At 37.3% G+C, this 22,790-nt stretch overlaps 1 long non-coding RNA gene and 1 pseudogene across 4 annotated transcripts in view; one reads left to right on the forward strand and one right to left on the reverse strand.

The window, feature by feature from the left end:
* Positions 1–22,561, reverse strand: part of LOC118498544 — a 73,475-nt gene extending 50,914 nt beyond the window's left edge. For 3 of the 4 annotated variants that reach the window (XR_004901032.1, XR_004901033.1, XR_004901031.1), the window contains exon 1: positions 22,384–22,561. This is a non-coding gene — a long non-coding RNA (uncharacterized LOC118498544). The remainder of the gene's footprint in view (positions 1–22,383) is intronic. The other variant, XR_004901034.1, reaches the window with a different exon arrangement.
* LOC114504543 lies at positions 12,077–12,500 on the forward strand (annotated as a pseudogene).
* Positions 22,562–22,790: the final 229 nt, after the last annotated feature.

The following is a 22,790-nucleotide window of genomic DNA, read 5'->3' on the forward strand; positions in this document are numbered from 1 at the left end:
AATAAAAAACAGATTTGTACAATGAAAATTACACAATGCTATTGGAGAAAGTTAAAGCAATCTAAATAAATAGACAGATATCTCATGTGTAATATGCATGATGGTCAAGATAACAATTCTCCCAAAATTGATCTATATATTCACTACCAAAATTACAGCGGTTTTTTTTCTGGGGGGCAGGGGGAGTTGATTATAAATAACAATGATTAAACTATTGGATATGTACAGCAATAAGGTGAACTTACACTCTTATGTCACAACATACATAAACATTAATCTCAAAATATAGGCAGAAATCTAATTGTAAAAGTTAAAACTAAAACTGTTAAAACACACAATAAATCCTTGAGACATTGGGTTAGGCAAAGGTTTGCTAGATATGATACTGAAAAAATCCTCCCTAAAAGAAAATAATGAAAATAAGCTTTCAATAAAAATCAAAACTTTTTATTTCATAAGACACAATTATGACAATTAAAAATACAAGATATTTATTAGAATACTTACAAACTACCAAATATAACAATTGTCAATGTGTATGCCACAAGAATTTTTAAAACATACAATACCTGACTATTTAGTCTGGGGCACTGATGTCTTTTCCCTTGGATTGTAAAATTTAAAAAATAACAACAGCCAACATAACAATGGCCACCTGATGTGAATAAATAAAAATCATACTTTTTTTAGTCAGAAGGGCAAAAAACAGATTTTTTCGTGTGCTGCAAAATTTTAGTAATTAGTTTATATGTGCAAAAAGATGAGAAAGGATGAAAGTCACTGAAGTAATACAATCCTATCATCCAGAATATATTAAGAACTGTTATAACTTAGTAATAAGGCAAACAATCCACTTAAAATTGAACAAAAATGTTTAATGGACATTTCACCAAAGAAGATACATAAATGGCTAATAAGAAAATGAAAAAAAAAACTCCTAATTCATTAGTCAATAAGGAAATACAAACTGAAACCACAAGGAGATATAATTTTACTCCAATAGAACACAGTAACAGATGTAGACAAAGATAGAATTATTGGCCCTCATACATTACTGATGGGGTGTATTATGTTACAGTTATATTGAAAAAAACTTAAGATATTTCTAAACAAAGTTAAATACAAATCACTATGTTATTGAACAATTCATACACAAGAGAAATGAAAACATATTCATAAAAAGACTTCCACATGAATGTTCACAGAAGTATAATTTATCATAGCTAATAAGATAGAAATAACCCAAATTCTTATCAAAGGTTTAACAGAGAAACAAGTGGTATATTCTAAATGTGGTATACAACTGAATATTATTCACAAATAAAAATAAATGAAATACTGATCATATAGTAATACTGACCAATCTCAAAATAATAATCTATGTAAAAGAACTCAAACACAAAAGACTATATATTAAATGATTACAGAATTATGAAAGGTCCAGAAAAAGCAAATCTACAAAAAAAAAAGTTAGTGCTTGACTGGGATTGAGAGTAAAAACCGAGATTAAGTGTAAATTAATATGAAGAATATTACTGAGACAGTGAAAAATGTTACAAAACTATTACAGTCATGATGGCAGAACATATAACTTTTACTAAAAATTGTTTATACATTTTAAATGAATAAATTATATGTAAGTTTTTTCATTAAAAGTTGTTTAAAACTGAAATGGTCAACACAACAGCAGTGATATGAAATAAAATACAAACCAATCCACCAGTCACTTACTCTATCCAACCTAAAAACCCAACCACCAACATACTATACACCACAAACAGACACACATGACACACACATACAATAAATACAGGCACACAAAAATTAAAAGTAAAAAGGTGAAGAAAAATATAGCATAAAACACTAACCAAAGAAAAAGGCTGAGAATCAACATTAATTTGAAACAAAGTAGATATCAAAACAAGAACAATTATTAGAGGATAAAGAGGAATGTTACGAAAAAATAGAGTGGTGACATCTCCAAAAACACATAACCATATGTATATGCATCTAATAAATTTTTCAAAATGCATAAAACAATAAATGATAGATGTGAAAGGACAAGTAGGTAAACTGAAAATCAGTTTGCTATTTCAACACTGTTCTCTCAAAAATAATATGAACATTTAGAAACTCAAAAAGATATGGAAGGCCTGAACACTATCAAACAACTTGATATAATTATAGAACACTCTAAACAATAAGGACAGAACATACAGTCTTCTAAAACACACATATGGAACTTCCAGCCAAGATGGAGGTATAGGTAGATATACTTTGCTTCCTCGCACAACTAAAAGGATGACAATAAATTTAAAAACAAAAAACAACCCAAGCTGCCAGAAAATCAAACTGTAGAGAAGTCCAACAGCCAAAGAGTTAAAGAAGAAACATTCATCCAGACCGTTAGGAGGGGCGGAAACAGGCACCCAGGCAGTCAGGTTGGAGAGGATGCCCAGCAAGGACCTGGCCATGCAAGGTGGCAGCTGGCTGACTGAGCGGTCCCACATTTGTGTGCAAGTAAAATGGGAGGAACAACTAGGGAGAGAAACAGAGAACACAACCCAGGGTTCCAGTGCAGGGAAATTAAAGCCTGAAAACTTCCGGCTGTAAAAACCTGTGGGGGTTGTGGCAGTGGGAGAAACTCCCACCCTCACAAGAGAATTGTTGGAGAGACCCAAGGGGTCCTAGAATGTACACAAGCCCATCCGCCCAGATATCAGCACCAGAAGGGCCTAATTTGCTTGTGGGTAATGGGAGAAGTGACTGAAAGTAGGACCAGAGCTAAGCAAGCCACATTGTTCCCTCTTTTGACCCTCCCCCACATACAGTGTCACAAGGCAGTGAAGTAGATTGCGCCGCCCTGGTGAATACCTAACGCTCAACCCCTTACTATGTAACAGGCACACTGAGACAACAAAATATATCCCAAATGAAAAAACATATCAAAACTTCAGAAAAAGAATTAAGCGATGAAGAGATAGCCAACCTATCAGATGCAGAGTTCAAAACACTGACAATCAGGATGCTCACAGAAATGATTCAGTACAGACACAAAATAGAGGAATAAGTACAGGCTATGCAAAGTGAAATAAAGAAAAATATACAGAGAACCAACAGTGACAAGAAGGAAACCAGGATGCAGATCAACAGTTTGGAACAAAAGTAAGAAATAAGCACTCAGCCAAACAGAACGAAGAAACAAGAATTTTAAAAAATGAGGAGAGGCTTAGGAACCTCGGGGGCAATTTTAAACATTCTGACACCTGAATCACAGGCGTGCCAGAAGAAGAAGAGGAGGAGCAAGGAACTGAAAATTTATTTGAACAAATAATGAAGGTCAATTTCCACAATCTGGCGAAGGAAACAGACTCCCGGGAAGTCCAGGAAGATCAGAGAGTCCCAAAGAAATTGGACCCAATGAACAACACACCAAGGCACATCATAATTACATTACCCAAGATTAAAGATGAGAGAATTTTAAAGGCAGCAAGAGAAAAGGAGACAGTTATCACAAAGGAGTGCCCATAAGACTGACAGCTGATTTCTCTCAAAAGAGACCTTGCAGGCAAGAAGGGGCTGGAGACAAACATTCCAAGTCATGGAAGGCAAGGACCTACATCCAAGATTGCTCTATCTAGCAAAACTTTCATGTCCATAATACAAAATTGGAGAAGCCAAAGAAGTTATATGTATGACCCATCGACATGAACTAAGTTGTGGGGAATGCTGGTGGGAGAAGGGGTGCAGGGCAGAGGGGGATAAAGAGAGGAAAATATGGGACAACTGTAATAGCACAATCTATATATAAAGTATACTTAAAAAATACACATATGTAACGTTTACCAAGGCAGATCATGTTCTTGTCTGTAAAACAAATCTCAATGAATTAAATATATAATAATAGCCCTGGCTGGTGTGGCTAATGGATTGAGTACCACCTATGAACCAAGAGGTCATCAGTTCAATTCCCAGTCAGGGGACATGCCTGGGTTGTGGGCCAGGTTCCCCATTTGGGGGCATGTAAGAGACAACCAATCAATGTATCTCTCGCACATTGATGTTCCTCTCTGTCGTCTTCTTTCCTTCCCCTCTCTCTAAAAAGTAAATAAATAAAATCTTTAAAAAAAATTAAAAGTGAAAAATATACATAGTAATAACCCAAAGGGCATTCTCAGCACATAAAATTAAACTAGAAATGAACAATAGAGAAATAACAAAAAATTTCCAAATAATTGAAAACTAAACAACAAACTTCTAAATAACACATAGATCAATGAGAAAATTTCAAGGGAAAGTAAAGAATGGATTGAGCTAAAAGACAATGAAAATATAATATAACAAAATCTGTGGGATGCAGCTAAAACAGGGCCAACAGGAATTTATAGCATTAAACAAATATATTAGGAAATGAAGACCTAAAAACAGTAACCAAAGCTTGCACTAAAGGAACTAAAGAACAAATTAAATCTAAAGCAAATGAAAGGAAAAAAATAAGATCTAGAGCAGATATAAAAAACAAACACAATACCAAAAAAATGAATAAAACCAAAAGCCCTTTTTTAAAAAACACTGATATAATTGATTAATCTGTAGCCAAGGTGCCCACAAAAAGAAAAAAAGGTGGGGAGGAGGAAAGAGAGAGAGGCCAATGACATTAAGAGGAAAATGAAGGAATACTACAAACAACTCTATGCTCATGAATTTGATAAATTACATAAAAATGAAACAACTGTTTGAAAGACAGAGTCTATGGCCATACCACACTGAACACGCCTAATCTTGTCTGAAAGACACGGACTACCCAAACTTGCTGAAGAAAACCTGAATAGCTCTAAACCTAGAAAATAAATTGAACTGAAAGCTACAAACTTCCTAAAGATAAAGATTTCAGGCCTGGATGGTTTCAACAGTGAATTCCACCAAATAATCAAGCATGAAATAATACCAAGTCTACACAATCCATTCCATTAAAGAAAAGGAGAGAATATATTGCAATTATGAATCCCTGTTCAAAAATTACCAGAAAAGTATGAATCAATATGTCTAATGAACATAGATACAAAGATTGTCACAAAATGTTAGCAAATCAAATACAGTAACAAAATATATAAAACATATCCTAATCAAGTGGGTTTCATCCAAGGAATGCAGGGTTAATACAACATTTTAAAAAAATCAATGAAATTCTACATCAACGATTTAAAGAGGACTAATCATCTCAAGGCATTTGAAAAACCACACTTTCTTGATAAAAATTCTCAGAAAACTGAAAATAGAATGGGAAAAACTTACCCTAATAAAGGGCATCTATGAAAAACCTATGGAAAATAAAGATTAGAAAGAAGGAAAATATGCCCTCCTGCTCTACCCTATTCAACATTGAATTAGAAAGATGACTGCTCTGGCTGGTGTGGCTCAATGAATTGAGCATGGGCCTGGGAACTGAGGATCACTGGTTCGATTCCCACTCAGGGCACATGCCTGGGCTGCAGGCCAGGTCCCCAGGAGGGGGCCCTTGAGAGGCAACCACACATTGATGTTTCTCTCCCTCCTTCTCCCTCCCTTCCCCTCTGTAAAAATAGATAAATAAAAATCTTTAAAAAAGAGAATGATTCGATTCCCAGCCAGGGTACATTCCTGGGTTGCAGGCCATAACCCCCAGCAACCGCACATTGATGTCTCTCTCCCTCCCTCTCTCCCTCTCTCTCTCTCTCTCTCCCTCTCCCCCCCCTTCCTTCCCTCCCTAAAAATAAATAAATAAAATCTTAAAAAAAAAAAAGAGAATATATAAAGGACTACTAATACAGCAAGACAATTATAAGGCATACATGTTGGAAAGAGAGGAATTTAAAAGCTCTTTATTTACAGAAAACATTATTTTCCATCTAGAAAATCTCAAATAATCTACAAAAAAAAAAAACCTCTTAGAACTAAAAAGTGAGTTTAGCAAGATTGCAGAATATAAAGTCAGTAAACAAAAGTCAATCATATTCCTAAATATAGCTATTAATAACTGGTATTTGAAATGAAGCAGATAAAAATACAATTTATAATAGCAATTCAAAAAATAAAGTTCTTATAAATCTAACAATGTAAGTGCAGAACCTAGATGCTGAAAAAAAATTATGAAATAAACCAAAGAAAATATAGATAAATATGGAGCAATACAATGTCCATGAATCAAAAGACTGAGTAAGATACCAAATCTTCCCAATATTATCTATAGATTCAATGTCATCCCAATCACAACCTGAGCAACCTCTTTTTGTAGATAAGGGAGGGGCAATAATGTGGAAAGAAACCTCCGAGGCACAAGGGAAGCACAAGGGAAGACTTAACCTAAGGGTAACGGCCATTTAGGAAAACCAGAGGCCAAGCCATGCTCACTAAGTAGGAGTGTCACTCTGACAAAGGAAGCCACCTCTCCTACTTTAGTTCCACAACAACAGGGAAAGACTTTGCCAAGAGTAGGGGCAGGCTGTAACAACAGAGACCTCACAAGATATCCCCAAGGGAAATAACTTAATTTGTAACACAAGGGGGAAAGTTCAACCCAGAGGGTACTCTCCAAAAGAATAGAAATTTGAATTGTAAGCAATTAAGAGGAGACTGTTAAGTACTTGAGATTAACAAATCAAAAAACACCAGTTAAAATTTTACCAGAGAGAACCAGGGACAGAGAAAGGCTCAAGAGTCCTACTGAGGTCTGTATGTATGCTCTCTGACCACAAAGGAATTAAACTAGACATCAACAGCACAAAGATAACTGAAAAACTTCAAAATACTTGCAGATTAAATAAGACACATCTAACTAGGACATGGATCAAAGAAGAAATTTAAAAAGAGTTTAAAATGTATTTTGAGCTAAATGAAAATGAAAATACAACTTATTAAAAGTTGCAGGATGCAGTGATGGCAGTGCTTAGAGAGGGAAATTTATATCGTTGAATGAACCTATTGGAAAAGAAAAAAAAAGATCTAAAATAAAAAATCTAAGTCACCGCCTTAGGAAAAGTAGAAAAATAAGAGCAAATTAAATCCAAAGCAAGCTAAAAAAATAAATTAAAAACACAACAGAAATCAGTTAAAATAAAACATCAAATCAACAGAAAAAAAATCAACAAAACCTAAAACTTATTCTTACTAAATATCAGTAAAATCAACAAGGCTATAGCAAAGACAACTAAATAAAGAGAAAACACAAATTACTAGTACCTGAAATGAAAAATGACATCACTATCAACATTAAAGGGATATAGACTGAGAAAGAAGAAACACATGTGTCTTTGTTTGCAGATGACATGACCTCCTATGCAGAAAATCCTTAAGAGTTGACATAAAAATAAAAAACAAAAACAAAAAACCCCCAGCACTAATAAGCAATTATACCAAGATTGCAAAATATAAGATTAACATACCAAAGTCAATCATTTTCCTATATACCAACAATAAACAGGTAGAATTTGAAGTTAAAAACACAACACCATTCACACATCCCAAAATAAAATACAAGGTATAAATCTAACAAATATGTACAAGACCTATAGAGTAAAATTAGAAAACTCTAATGACAAAAATCAAAGAACTAAATAAATGGTGGCATATTCCCTGTTCATGGATAGAAAGACTAAATATTGTCAAGATGTCAGTTCCTCCCAATTTGATCAATACTCAATGTAATCCCAACCAAAATCCCAGCAAATTAATTTGTAGATGTTGACAAAATTATACTAAGTTTTATATGGAGGAGCAAAAGATCCAGAATAGCCAACACAGTATTGGAAAATAATGTTGTAGGACTGACATTGTAAGACTTCAAGACTTGACACAAGTTAATGTAAGTCTTAGTATGACATCCTCAGTGGCCACTGTGATAAAAAATCTCCTTTGCCTTTCCCTGGTGCACGCATTAGATTAAGCCCCCTAGAAGCTTAGCAAAAACCCCTTAAAAACCCCTCTTTCATTTGAATTGCTCTATCCACCCTTAGCCAGGAAACCTGAAACACTTCACCTATAGATCCTAACAAATATTAATATTTTTAATAATTAATGATATTTTTAAGAGGCACAAGCACAAAGGGCTGAAGGAAGGCATCCTGGGCCTGGACAACTTCCTGGTCAAATTGTAGGTTGCCCTCCCTGCAGCCAGCCAGACAGCAGGGTGCTGCCCCAAAGCCACTTCACAATCAACTACAACAAGCCCTCATTCTCCACATCTCCTGAGAGCGTCAGGACGCAATGCTGCTGGCCTGACAGGTTCTGCCACCACTGTGTGCCATTGTGCCATCACTCAATGTGAACTGATGCTGTTTCTTTTGATGTTTATTTCAAGATTTCAGAGACAACAGAAATGCCCTGGCTATAGGGACTTATCTGGCTGGTAGGGAAGGTGGGAGGATATATCCAATATTTTCTGTTTCCATTTCTCAGGGAAATGAAAATGTTTTAAAAAAGAAGAATTAAATGCATTAAGAGGTTTTTTGGGGTAAACAGCCCATAGTGGATTTTGCCCCAGAAAGGTGAAAGAACAAGCAGGAAGACATTTCTGTTTGGACAGAAGCTAGAAGACAGAAAACCTATACAATGTCACCATGAGCACCTCCAGCTGTATTAGTACCATTGTAATAATAAATTTGATTATGGTGGAAAATAGAAACACTGGAATGCCAGTCCTCACCAGTCAGATTGGTAATATTAAAAAAATGTGAAAATTGGGAAATCTGAATAAGATCAGTGGGTTGTGTCAATGTCAATTTCTTTCTTATATTTCCTACAGGTGTGCAAGATGTTACCTTTCGGGGAAAACTGAGTAAACAATACATGGCTCTGTCTGTAATATGTCTTACATCTACTTGGGAGCCTACAATTATTTTGAAATTTGAAAAAAAAAATTTTTAAAGGCACAGGCCCTATTTCTAGCACTCAATTTAATCTTACATGTGACTAACAAAAATGCATATACTGTAAAGTTAGTAAACCATTGGATTTAATAGTGAAGAGATTGAAAAAAGTTTCATTAAGAGAGGCTGGTTAGATATGGTAAATGCAAATAAGGAAAAAGCAAGAATGACTGAAAATATATGCACATGTATGTGTATCTAGGCATTGTGTATGTATATATATGGGCATAGTTATGACCAGTTTATTGTTAAGAGAAAAAAATATAATCAGCATGTTTGGTTAAAATCCTATATTCATTTAAAACTAATACACATACATACACACATATGTATATATTATATATAAGGAAAATATATTCAGCTGGTGAAGCTGTGAGGACACAGGTACCTACCTGCATACCTGACTGGTGCAATTGTTTTGAAGAGATACCGGCAATACTTAAAACAGCAAAAGCAATTAGTAACTCCTATAAGAATCTATGCTATAGATACATCTTCAACAATACAAATATATATATACCCACAAAGTTATTCATTGTAGTCTTGTTTGCAGTTGGAAAACACTGAAAGAATCTAAATGTCCATACACATACAACTACTAAATAAACTATAGTCCATCCAAACAATAAAGTAAAATACAGCAAGTTAAAAAAATTAAGAAAACCTCTATTACCTGATACGGAGTGTATATCCTGCAAGTCACTCTGTATCAGGTAATAGAAAAAATGGAAAAAATCTAACTCCAAAAGGGTATTATAGTACACAAGCTTTCATGTAAGAATAAAAAGGGATATACAAAAATTATACATGTACCACTTCATCTGTGCAAAAGAAAAACAGGGAGGATAAAGCAGAAACTAAAATACTAAGACTGCTTACTTATAGGAAGTGGTTAGGAATGAAGTGGTAAGAATCAGGGAATGGAAAAAGGGTGTTAGGGGTGAGAAAGAGAGTAACTCTTCTCTTTGTAAACCTTTTTTGTATAAATCTGACACTTGGAACCATGATAATGTTTCACATAACCAAAAAATTTTTTTTAACATAACCATCATGTGAAGGTACTCCAAAATGGAATGCAAAGAATACATAAATTCTTTTATTTTTATGTGAAATAAACAAAAAATTAACCTAATGTATAACGAAGGATAACATAAATTGAATTGGGTAGATAAGAACTGGCTTAAGCAACTTTAGAAAGTATTTTTGACTACATATGGCAAGACAAAAGATAAACAGGACTGTACACTAGTACTGCACTCTAGTTAGGAAATCTGCTTCTCAGAGGGTACATTTTAGTAAGTCTGAAACTCTTTTATTTCAGACAAACAAAAACAAAAATTCTAACAATGTAATAATGAGCAAAATAGCCCTGGCCAGGTAACTCAGTTGGTTAGAGTGTCATCCCAATATGCCAAGGTTGCGAGTTTGATCCCCAGTTAGTACACATACAAGAATCAACCAATGAATGCATAAATAAGTGGAATAACAATTCTATGTTTCTCCCTCTCCCTTCTTCTCTCTATAAAATCAACACATAAAAAAGTTTTTAAAAACAATAAAATAAAATTGTACAAAGTATATAAGTTGAGAATGAGAGCCAGGTTTCTCACTTAAAAAAAAAAAAGAAATTACAGTTAATAATGAGAAGACTAGAGGAGAATGAACCCTGTGCTTTTAAATGAAATCCAACATATCAATATGAATTCATGGTTTTACATGTAACATACATACAACCACACATAAACATATGTATAGGAAGACACACATAGAAATAAGGATATCCATGTATGTCAGTATAAACATACAGTTACTTAACTCTGTTGACTGAGAGGGCCTAGAAACAATGATACCCCAGTAACAATGAACACACAAATATTGTTTTGTTTTGTTTTGTTTTGTTTTTTTTTAAAGATTTTATTTATTTATTTTTAGAGAAGGAAGGGAGGGAGGGGGGAGAGAGAAAGAGAGAGAGAGAGAGAGAGAGAGAGAGAGACAAACATCAATGTGCGGTTGCTGGGGGTTATGGCCTGCAACCCAGGAATGTACCCTGGCTGGGAATCGAACCTGGGACACTTTGGTTCCCAGCCCGCACTCAATCCACTGAGCTACGCCAGCCAGGGCCTACAAATATTGTTTTGTAAAAGCCATTCTCCAATGACAGAAAGCAGGATTCCTTAGAGAAATGACTGATGCCACAGTAGTAGTGGGGGAAAAATAAGATGTGCCCAGAACATATTGTGATGCTAGAATGTGTAGCAATGGTCAGAAAAATGAGAGTGCATATCAAACGAACACAGGACTTGGCCTGAAGGAAAGCCCAATGGCCAAACCTGAAAGTCACAGCAACAAAACAATGACAGTATTAGTTTATAACCGAAAGAATGAAATGAATATCAACGAGTCTACACTGATATAAATATTTGGTTAAATAAAATGAGAAGAAACAACTCTTCCTTGCAGAATTCCAATTAGTAAACACATAAGGAATAACTGAAATTCTAAATAACCATGACACAAACACTAAAATAATTATTGTAGCAGATAAGAATCATGGAAGGGTAAAATTACTGGAGTAAGGTATGATAAGAAACATGACATTTGTATAATCTCAATGTATACCTCACAAGATACATATAAATATATAGTTGAAAGGGAAAAGCGGTAACTTTGCAACAGAAAACACTGGTGTACTTCAACCAACAACTCAAGGTTAACAACTAACGTATTAAGACATACTGATATCATATATATATAATGCACAGAAAATGGTACGGTATTACTTCTGTAGCATTATTGCCAGGATTGCATAACATGAATTAAGTTATAAAAAAGGCCAGTGTGACAGTTCTTGAAATTATGTGATAGAGTCTTTGAAACTGTTACAAAAATTCTTAGACACAATTATATTGTTGTAACAAATACTGTAACAGAAAATGCTGTTAACAAATATAAAGAACAAGTGGAAATTTTAAAGTTAAAAATACAATTACTAAAATTTAAAAATACAAATAAATGGACAGGCAGTTAGTTACAGTGGTGTTCTCTCAGTTCTTGTGACCCTGCCAGAGCTGCCCAGATGGCCTTCCAGAACTGCGACCTAGTCGCCACCAGTGTCACCACCACTCATAAAAGAGCCTGGCCCAGCAGGGTGGGGGAAGGGGGGTATTAGCAAGAGCTGATGACGCTCATGATGTCTGGCGACAAAGGAATTTCTGCCTTCCCTGAATCAGACGTTTTCAAGTGGATAGGAACCATCCATGGAGCAGCTGGCACAGTATACAATGACCCAAGGTATAAGCCCTCTGTAGAGTTTCTCAGTGGTTACCCATACAACATGCCAACAGTGAAATCCTTCATGCCCTGTTACCACCCCAATGTGGACACCCAGGTAACTTCTGCCTGGATATCCTGAAGGGCAAGTAGTCTACCCTGTATGGCATTAGGACCATCCTGCTCTCCATCCAGAGCCTGCTAGGAAAACCCAACATTGATAGCCCCTTGAACGCACATGCTGCCGAGCTCTGCAACAACCCATCGGCCTCTAAGAAGTACATGCAAGAAGCCTATGCAAAGCAGGCCTGCAGCCAAGAACCCTAACCCAGGGGGTCCAGCCTCTCTCCTTGTGCTGTCTTTTTTTTTTGTTCCCTTAGATGGTATGTCCTTGCCTTGATTTCTGTATATGACTCTGTAGCTTCTGCTGTGGTGTCATTTTTTTGTTTCTGTTTTTTAAATTAAGTCTCTGGTTGAACCCCTGTGATGAATATATTAAATAAATATATAGGTGAAAAAGTAAAAATAAAAAATGAACAGGAAGCAGCACAATGGAGATGGCAAAAAAAAAAAAACTTAAAATAAATAAATAGAATCTATCCAACACTAAGAAAGAAAATACCGAACATAAATGTATAAAGGCTCAGAGAACTATGAGAAAATAACAGAAGGATAAAAAGAAAGGGTGTAGGATTGAAAATATTTGAAAAAATTACTGTCTAAAAACTTCCCAGTAACTAAAAACTTGACAATAGACACAGACCTACAGATTCAAGAAATGGGGGAAAAAAAACTTCAAAAAGGATAAACACTCCCTAGCTGGTGTGGCTCAGAGGACTGAACACTGGCCTGCAGGCCAGAGGGCTGCCAGTTTGTTTCCCAGTCAGGGCACATGCCTGGGTTGCCAGCTAGGTCCCCAGTGCGGGGGGCACATGAGAGGCAACCACACACTGATGTTTGTTTCTCCCTTCTCTTTCTCCATCCCTTCACTTCTCTCTGGAAAAAATAAATAAATAAAATCTTTAAAAATAAAAATAAAAATAAAAAATAAAAAAGGTTGAACACAAAGAAATCCATAGCCAGGTACATAATAAAATTACCAAAAACTAAAAACAAAAATACCATACAAGCAGTGAGAGAAAAATAAAACATTACCATATAAAGAAACAATAATTATAATAACTGATTTCCCATTAAAACAAAAACCACAAAAGCCAGCAGAAAGTGGCATACATGTTTAAATGGCTGAAAGAAATCGTCAACCCAATATAATCTATCCAGAAAAATTAGTTGCAGGAAAAGAAGCAAAAAAACATTCTCACAAGATGGAAAACTAAGTGTGTGTTGCCCATAAGATCTTCTGTAAAAGAAGAAAAGACCAAAACAAGTTTTTCATGTATATGGAATATATTGGAAGGAAACCCAAATCACCAGGGATGAAAAATAAAAATAACAAAATTATTTAATTGGATATTGTAATAGATGATTTATATCTCTTGAGTTCTGTAAAATTGTTTGAGCACTGAAAACAAAAGAAACATTTTCGGAGAGTTTTCAATGTATGTAAATATAATATACAACAACTAGTAGTATAAAAGAGAATTAAGAGACCTTCAAAAAGGTTAATGTTTCTACATTCAAAATTATAGGGTAAAATAAAGACAATGAAAAATTAAATTTGTATTGTGTTACCTCCTGAAGCAAACACTAAAAAGGGGTATATATAATGATAGAGTCAGAGATATAACATGGAAGCTATACTAACCTCTTCCCAGGACCAAACTGGAATTACAACTAAATTACAGACAAATCATCCCGAATAGCCAACAGAAGACTATCTACAGAGAAGTGTTATAACCAAGGATTTACAGAAAAAGCACACTACCACATCAAGACTGAAAGGAACTGTGGAGACACAAAAAGGCTAGCTGGGTTCCCATGGGTGGCAGCTGAAGTTCCAGAGGGATATTTCAGCAGCCGGGGGGGGGGGGGGGGGTAGGGGTTGCCCTGGGAAGTTGGGGGTCTAAACCCCAAGCCAGGTTCCCAGTCTACAGCACTAGAATTGAGAAAGGCACCCACGTAGTATCTGGCTATGAAAAGCAGCAGGGTTTCTTTCCACCAAGGAGAGATGGCTAGAGACACAAACACCCTTTTAAAAGGCCGATGCACAAAATTTTGTTTGTGACCACTTACCCTGGGCTCCAGTGGAGTGGAGGGAGGGCAGAGCAGAATAGAAGCACATGAGGAGACTCTGGGGTTTGTGGCTCTGGGGAGAGACCTAAAGGGTCAGCCATGTCAAGGCTTGTGCTGAGTCATTCCCCATGCTAAAGAAGCCATCTTTGTCTGGCAGAGCACTCCTCTTTCTATGCTGCACCAGCCTGGGGTGAAGCAATTGCCTTACCCTCAGGAATCCGTCTTGCCCCACCCTGTGGAGCTTAAACCCTACTGAAGAGTACAGCCAGAGGCAGGTCTCTGAATGCTTTGACTTTACTGGACATACCCCTGGGGCCCAGGGCTAGTAAAAACCTGCTTTGGTGCCCACCTTGATCCTGACCACAACAGCACCCAGGCCCAGCACAGAGGGCCACAAGCTATGAACTGCTGATAGTTCCAAACAAGTTGCCCAATGCAACTCACAGGCAGCATCTGACACAGGTCTGCACTGGAGCCTTTTCAGATCTACCTAATGCATAGAAACAAGGGCAAAGAGGCAGCCAAAATTGGGAGATGAAGAAACAGGTTCCCAAATGAACAAAAGAATTCTCCAGAAGAGCTAAATGAAACAGCTGTAAGCAATTTATCATATACAGTTCAAAGTAATGATTATAAGGATGCTCAACAGCATGGAAAAAAAACACCGAAACCATAAAAAAAGACCAGTCAGCAACAAAGAATGCAATATTTGAAATAAATAATATCCTGGAAGGAATAAACAGGAAGTTAGATGAAGCAGAGGATCAAATTAGCAATTTGGAAGACAAGGCAGGAAAAAGCACCCCGAAAGAGCAGCAAAAACAAGAGTTTTTAAAAAATGAGGATAGTTTAAGGGACCTTTGGGAAATTATGAACTGAAACAACATCTGCATCATAGGGATACTGCTACAGAATAGACGGGGGGTGGGGTGCTACTACTGGCCCACCCAGGGATGCCAAAAACTGTTACAGAACAAAAGGGCCAAGGTCAATATACTATTACCCAAAGGACCCCCTACCAAAAGGGCTACATTGTCCGTGGCCAATATAGGAAAGACATCTCTCAATGCCAGAGATTTGTGAAAAGGAAAGGAAATGTTTATCTGATGCTATACAGACTTAAAGTAGTGACCTAATGTCTTCATTAAAATATCAAAGTCCTTTAGGATACCCTCAGATGCCCACAGTGCTTCCTTCTCCCCCTGCCCTAATTCAGGGTACCATGACTCACGAAAAGAAGCGAACATCCGTCCAGGATCCAGGCTCCTGACACTGTCAGCTGTGTCACTGTCCAGGCGGGATCTCCAATTAATCCAAAGCCCTGTGGCACCTTCTCATGGCCTACTGGCACGAGTTCTTTCACCCTTCTTCCAGGCAAAGTCTCTCCTGCTTCCCAGGCCTCGCGGCAAAAGGAGGCACCCCAAAGCCATGTGGTCCTCTTCTACCAGAGCTGCAGGGGTCCCCACTCTGGCAAAGCCATGTGGCTTTCTCTCTCTCACATGGCTACAGGGGTCCCCATGTGTCTTGGTGTGGGCCTCTTTGGATCCATCTTGTTTGGGAATCTCTGTGCTTCCCAGACTTGTGTGTCTTTTTCCTGCACCAGGAAAAAGGTTTCTGGCAAAACCTCCTGGATCTCTCCCTAATGGCTGCCATGTCTGGGTTTAAATCCCCGCGCCAATCTTCCTCTGTACCCCCATTTCTGACTCCTCCTACAATCAGTTACACCTGCCAGCATTCCTGTATTATTCCAAGTTTACTGGGCTGCCATCATGAGTCTGGGCAGGGGTGGCCCCATGTCATGGAGCCAATCTTCTCCCAACTCCCACACAGGCGCTGTAACTCAGGGCACCTGCTCCCCAATTACATCTTGGGGGGGAAGTTCCTTCCATCCCCCTGGCTCAGAGCATGGCCACAGCTGTTTAACATATCTAAGTGATGAGCCAAAGGCTATAGGTATGTTAAATGACCATGCCATGGATTAGCTGTAAAGCTGTTGCTGTACAAAAACAGTTCTGCATGTTCATGTTCCATGTGTCCCTTCCCCCACCTCACACCTGTGGGGGGAAAGGTGAGGACATCTTATATGTCTTTCTAATATTTCCTAGACACCTTGACTTGTGGACCCCATTCCAAATCCCTATTTGCCCCTACCCCCACTCTTGGCTGCACCCTGTATCAATACCAGAAGGAGAACAGAGAGAGAGCAAAGGATGAAGAACTATTTGAAGATATGAGCAAAATTTCTCAACCTGGTGCAGGAAAAAGACACACAAGTCTGGGAAGCACAGAGAGTCCCAAACAAGATGGATCCAAAGAGGCCCACACCAAGACACATCATAATTAAAATGATAAAAGTTAAAGACAAAGAGAATCTTAAAAGTCTCAAGAGAAAATCAGTTTGTTACCAAAAGGGGGCTCCAGTAAAGCTGTCATCTCACTTCTAAACAGAAACATTTCAGACCAGAAGGCAGTAGCATGAAACATTCAAGGTGATGAAAAGCAAGGACCTACTTTGCCCAGCAAGGCTACCATTTAAAATGGAAGGAAGGCCCTGGCTGGTGTGGATCAGTGGATTGAGTGCTGGCCTGTGAACCAAAGGGTTGCTTGTTTAATTCCCAGTCAGGGCACATGCCAGGGTTGTGGGCCAGGTCCCCAGTGGGGGGTGTGCATAAGGCAACAAGTCGATGTTTCTCTCCCTCTCTTTCTCACTCCCTCTCCCTGAGAATAAAGAAATAAAATCTTTTTTTAAGTACATTTTTTTCTTTTTTTTAAGATTTTATTTTTATTTATTTTTAGAGAGGGAAGGGAGGGAGGGAGGGAGGGAGGGAGAGAGAGAGAGAGAGAGAGAGAGAGAGAGAGAGAGAGAGAGAGAGAGAGAGAGAAACATCAATGTGTGGTTGCTGGGGGCTGTGGCCTGCAACCCAGGCATGTGCCCTGACTGGGAATCGAACCTGTGACACTTTGGTTCACAGCCCTCACTCAATCCACTGAGCTATGCCAGCCAGGAAGAAATCTTAAAAAAAAATAAAAAGACACAGGATAGCTGAATAGATAAGAAAACGAGACCCATATATGCTGTCTTCAAGAGACCCACCTCAGAATGAAAGATCTGCACAGGCTAAAAGAAAAGAGATGGAAAACAGATATTTCATGCAAATGGAAAGGGGGAAAAAAGCTATGGCAGCAGTACTCATACCTGACTAAACAGACTTTAAACCCAAAGCTATACTAAGAGACAAAGGACACTACATAATGATAAACTGAACAAGAGGATATGACCATAGTAAACATTTATGCACCCAACATAGAAGCACCTAAACATGTGAAGCAAATCATGACGGACATAAAGGGAGAGACTGACAGAAATACACTCATAATAGGGTATTTTAACACCCCATTGACTTCAATAGATATATCTTCCAGATAGAAAAATCAAGGAGATGGCAGCCTTAAATGACACATTAGATCAAATGGATTTAATTGATATCTTCAGAGCATTTCCCTCCAAAGCAGCAGAATAAACATTCTTTTCAAGCGTACATGGAATGTTTTCTAGGATAGACAGGGTAGACCACATGTTAGGACACAAAATAAGTGTCAATAAATTTAAGAAGATTGGAATCATATCAAGCATCTTCTCCAACCACAATGGTATGAAACTAAATCAATTCCAAGAAAAAAATAACTGGAAAAAAACCAAACAAACACATGGAGGCTAAATAACACTTTACTACACAATAAACAGGTTCACAATGAGATCAAGGAAAAACTGAAGATACTTAGAGACTAATGAACATCAAAACACAACAACTCAAACCTATGGGACACAGCAAAAGTAATCCTAAGAGGGAAATTCATAACAATACAGGCCTACCTAAGGAATCTAACCTTACACCTAAAGGACCTAGAAAAAGACCAACAAAGCCCAACATAAGTAGAAAGAAGAAAATAATAAAGATCATAGAGAAAATAAACCAAATAGAGTCTAAAAAAATCAATACAAAAGATGAATTAAACTATTCCCCAGTGGCTGCAGAGTCTGCATCTCAACCAGCAGTGCACAAGGGTTCCCTTTTCTCCACAACCTCACCAGCACTTGCCGTTTGTTGATTTATTGATGATAGCAGTTCTGACAGGTGTGAGGTGGGATTTTTTTCATTGTGGTTCTAATTTGCATTTTTCTGATGATTAGTAAAGTTGAGTATCTTTTCATATGTCTATGGGCCATCTGTATGTCCTCTTTGGATAAGTGTCTATTTAGGTCCTTTGCCCATATTTTCGTAGCTTTTTTTTTTTTTAAGATTTTAGTTGTTCATTTCTATAGAGGGGACGGGAGGGTGAAAATGGGGCAGAGAACCATCAATGTGTGGTTGCCTCCTGAGTGCCCCCAACCAGGGACCTGGCCTGCAACCCAGAAAAGCAGATCCATTTTTAAATTTTTTGAGGTATCTCCGTATTGCTTTCCATAGTGGTTACACAAGTCTGCAATCTCACGAACAGTGCTAAAATTGTTCCCTTTCTCCACATCCTCACCACCACTTGTTGTTTGTTGATTTATTGATAGTGGTCATTCTTTGCCCATTTTTTAATTGGATTGTTTGTCTTCTGGTGTTCAGTTGTGTAAGTTCTTTATTGACCAGAGTCACCATTCTGTACTTATGTCCCCATGACTTATTTATTTTTTAACTGTTTGTACCTCTTGATCCCCACTTCACCTAATTCACCCACCAAAAATTATTCTTAATCACCTCAAGATGGAAATACCCCAATGTCCACTGATGGAAGAACAAATAAATAAAATCTGATATATCTGTATTATGGAACATTATTCAGCCATAACTAGAATGAAGTACTGATACACACTACAACATGGACGATGAACCTGGAAACATTATGCTAAGTGAAAGAAGCCAATCACAAAAGACCACATATTATATGATTCCATTCATATGAAATGTTCAAAACTGAGAAATCTATAGAAACAAAAAGTAGATTAGTGGTTGCTTAGAGCTAGGCACATAGGGTTCAACGGGGTGTGTGGTTACGGCTAAAGAATAGGGATCTTAAGGTGATGAAATGTTCTAAAATTGACTGTGGTGATGGCTGCACATGTACTAAAAAAATCACTGAACTGTACATTTAAAATGGGTAAACTGTATAGTATGTGAATTATATTTCAATAAATGTCAAAAGATAAACAAGAGAGGAAATTAAGATATTCCCAGATAAACAAAAGCTGAGGGAGTTTATTGCTAACAAGCCTACAAGAATTGTCAAGGGGCCCTGGCCCAGTACCTCAGTTGGTTGGAGTGGCATCCTGATAATGCCAAGGTTGTGGTTTCAATCCATGATTGGGGCACATACAAGAACCAACCAATGAATGCACAAATAAATGGAACAACAAATTGATGGTGCCCTTCTAATCTCTCTCCTACTTCCTCTCTCTCTAAAATCGATAAATAGCCATTCTAAAAACAGAATTGTCAAAGGGAGTTCTTCAGGCTAAAATGGTAGAAAAATGGTTCTAGGACAACTGGCTAAGTACATATAAAAGAATAAACGTATACCTCACATAGTACAAAAATTAACTCAAAATAGATCAATGACATAAATATAAAAACTAAGACCTGAGAACACTAAAGGGAAATACATGAGGATAAATCTTCATGACCTTGGATTTGGCATCAAAAGCACAAGCAAAAACAACAGAAATAGATAAACTGGCCTTCAATTGTAAAAAATTTGTATACCATGGGACATTATCAAAAAGTGTAAATAAAACTTGCAGAATTGGGGGGGTTGCAAATCACATATATAAGTCTACTATCCAAAATATATCGAGAATTCATTCTCACAACTCAAAAACAACAAAAGACAAACACCCAAATTTTAAAAATGAGCAAAGGTATTGAATAGACATTTCTGGAAAGAAAATTTGCAAATGGCCAATAACTACATGAAAAGATGTCCCAGATCATTAGTCATTAAGAAAACGCAAATATAAACAATGACATACCATTTGAAACATACTAGGATGGTTGCAATCTGTTTAAAAAACCAAAAATAGGAAATAACAAGTGTTGATGAGGAAGTATGGTAATTCTAAATTTAACTTATAGAAAAATCACCAAACTATTTTCCACAGTGGGTGTACCATTATATCTCCCAGCAGCACGGTACGAGGGTTCCAATTTCTCTACTTCCTTGCCATGACTGATTTCCTGTTTTGGGTTTTCTTTTTTTTTTATAAATTAGATTCTACCCTCATTTCATAAGAAACTTCAACTGATCTGTTACCATAATCCAGATAACAGACACGTAATAATAATCTTTTATAATTGTCTTTTCTTTTTTAAATTTCTGTTCAAAATTTATATAGAAATAACACATGCTAGCCCTGACTGGTATGGCTCAGTGGGTTGGGCGTCGTCCCACAAAGCAAAAGATCCCTGGTTCATTCCAGGTCAGGGCACATGCCTAGGTTTTGGATTGGATCCCCAGATGGGGAGCATGGGGCAGCTGATCCATGTTTCTCTCTCGTAATCAATGTTTCTGTTTCTCTCTCTCCCTTCCCCTCTTTGGAAAAGTAAATAAAATAATCACTTTTTAAAATAATGACTACCTCTAGGGATGAAGGAAGAGAGAGAGATACAATCAGGAATTGGTACACAGAGCAGTTCAACTATAACAGTAATGTGTTATTTTTTATGTCTGGTTGGTGAGAACAGAGGTTCATTGGATTATTCTTTGTATGTGTATCTATGTCTTAAAAATTTCATAACACATACAGGAAGCCCCCCCAAAAAGACAAAGAAAGTTAATCTTACATTTTTTCATCACCCGCCCACCACCACCAGCAAAAACATAGGATCACACTATATGGGGCATTCTGCAACTTAACTTTTCTCACAAAGCATTCTCTACATCAAAAGAAAGTAAAAAGGTAAATCTTTTTCCACAGTTGCAAAATATGTCATAATACAAATGTCCTACATTTTATCCAAACACTCTCCTCTTAATGAATACACAGGCTGCTTCCAGTTACTTGTCACAAAGACAAAGGAGTAAAGGCATCCTGTTCATGTGCCCTAATTGACTGGTACTTTTATCTTGGTAGAATACATTCTTAAAAGTCAGACTATTAGATTTCTGTATTCAGTCAAATGGCATCTGTACTACTTATTTCCACAGATATTGCCAGGTAATTTTTTCAAAAAGCTGTAGCAAGTTATACTCTCTCAAGCAATATGAGTGAGATATGGGCACTTTCTAACCAACATAAGCATTTAACAGATTAGATGAAATTTTTTTACTGTCTTCTCCACGCAGTAAAACATGTTACACAGTACAAAAATAAATTTATTCTCACCAAGAAATATAAACTCGAGAAATCTAGTTGTTCTCTTCTTACTCAGTGGGTAATCAAAAATCCAAAAAAAATATATAGCAATTGCCCCCAAAGATTACCTGTATACACACATACACACCTTTGAGATGTTCCAGAACAAATTTTAAGTATTATATGCCTAAATGCCTAACAGACCTCATTTCGGGTATCTATAAAGGGCACAGGAAAAAAAATTTAATCTACCACATAATGAATGTCACAAACTAATTAGTTTATCGAAACTATGACGTTTGCATACAAAAAGGAGCATGACAAAATAAAGACGGATAGACCCAAAAGCTTAGGCTGTTCCTGAAAGTGCTTTGGGGAGACAATCACTTATTTTGGAGTGACAAGGTGGCAATTAAAACCCATTTAAACAAGGAAAAATGAGAGGAAAACAACCCATAATCCCTCCTAGAGCTAGTTCACCCAACTGCTTAGCCTCATCCGTGCTAGATGATTAAGGTGATTAAAGAGAGAGAAATTATTCTCTGATATTTTGACCAGAGACAAAACAGAAAAATGAAATCTAAGCCGGCTTTTCCCCCCCAATTGGGTAGGCGCGATCCGTAAGCGTGTAGCTTTGCTAACGACCACTTTTCTACCGATTTGAGGTTCAGCACTCACCCCAACACAAAAGCTGACCAGTTTCTGGACTTTCCTTAGTAAACTCGCCCTCTGGCCGATTTCCCACACCTGGTACTCAGGCCGTACTTAGAGCCCGGGCAAACGTCGCCATCTTAGGTCTTAGAAAAGGGATAGGGAACTCCACAATTAGATTGCCGCGGGCGTCACAGCCAAATAGGCCCGCGCTTAACAGCCGTGCACTTCCCAAATGCCTCCGCTGGCAACATAACCCAGAAGCCTGCTGGCCCCACCTTCAGTTTTCCTGACTGCTTGCGCTTCCCGTCACAGCCTTTATCTCCACTGAAATTCCCTTGTTTTTCCTTATCTTCCCCTTAATTTTTTCTTCTTCCAACCGCAATATTTTTTAACTTTGCCCTGATTTCTTTCTTCTTTTCACATTTCTAGAT

The sequence above is a fragment of the Phyllostomus discolor genome, chromosome X, assembly GCF_004126475.2.
Source record: "Phyllostomus discolor isolate MPI-MPIP mPhyDis1 chromosome X, mPhyDis1.pri.v3, whole genome shotgun sequence".
NCBI classification, from domain to species: domain Eukaryota; kingdom Metazoa; phylum Chordata; class Mammalia; order Chiroptera; family Phyllostomidae; genus Phyllostomus; species Phyllostomus discolor.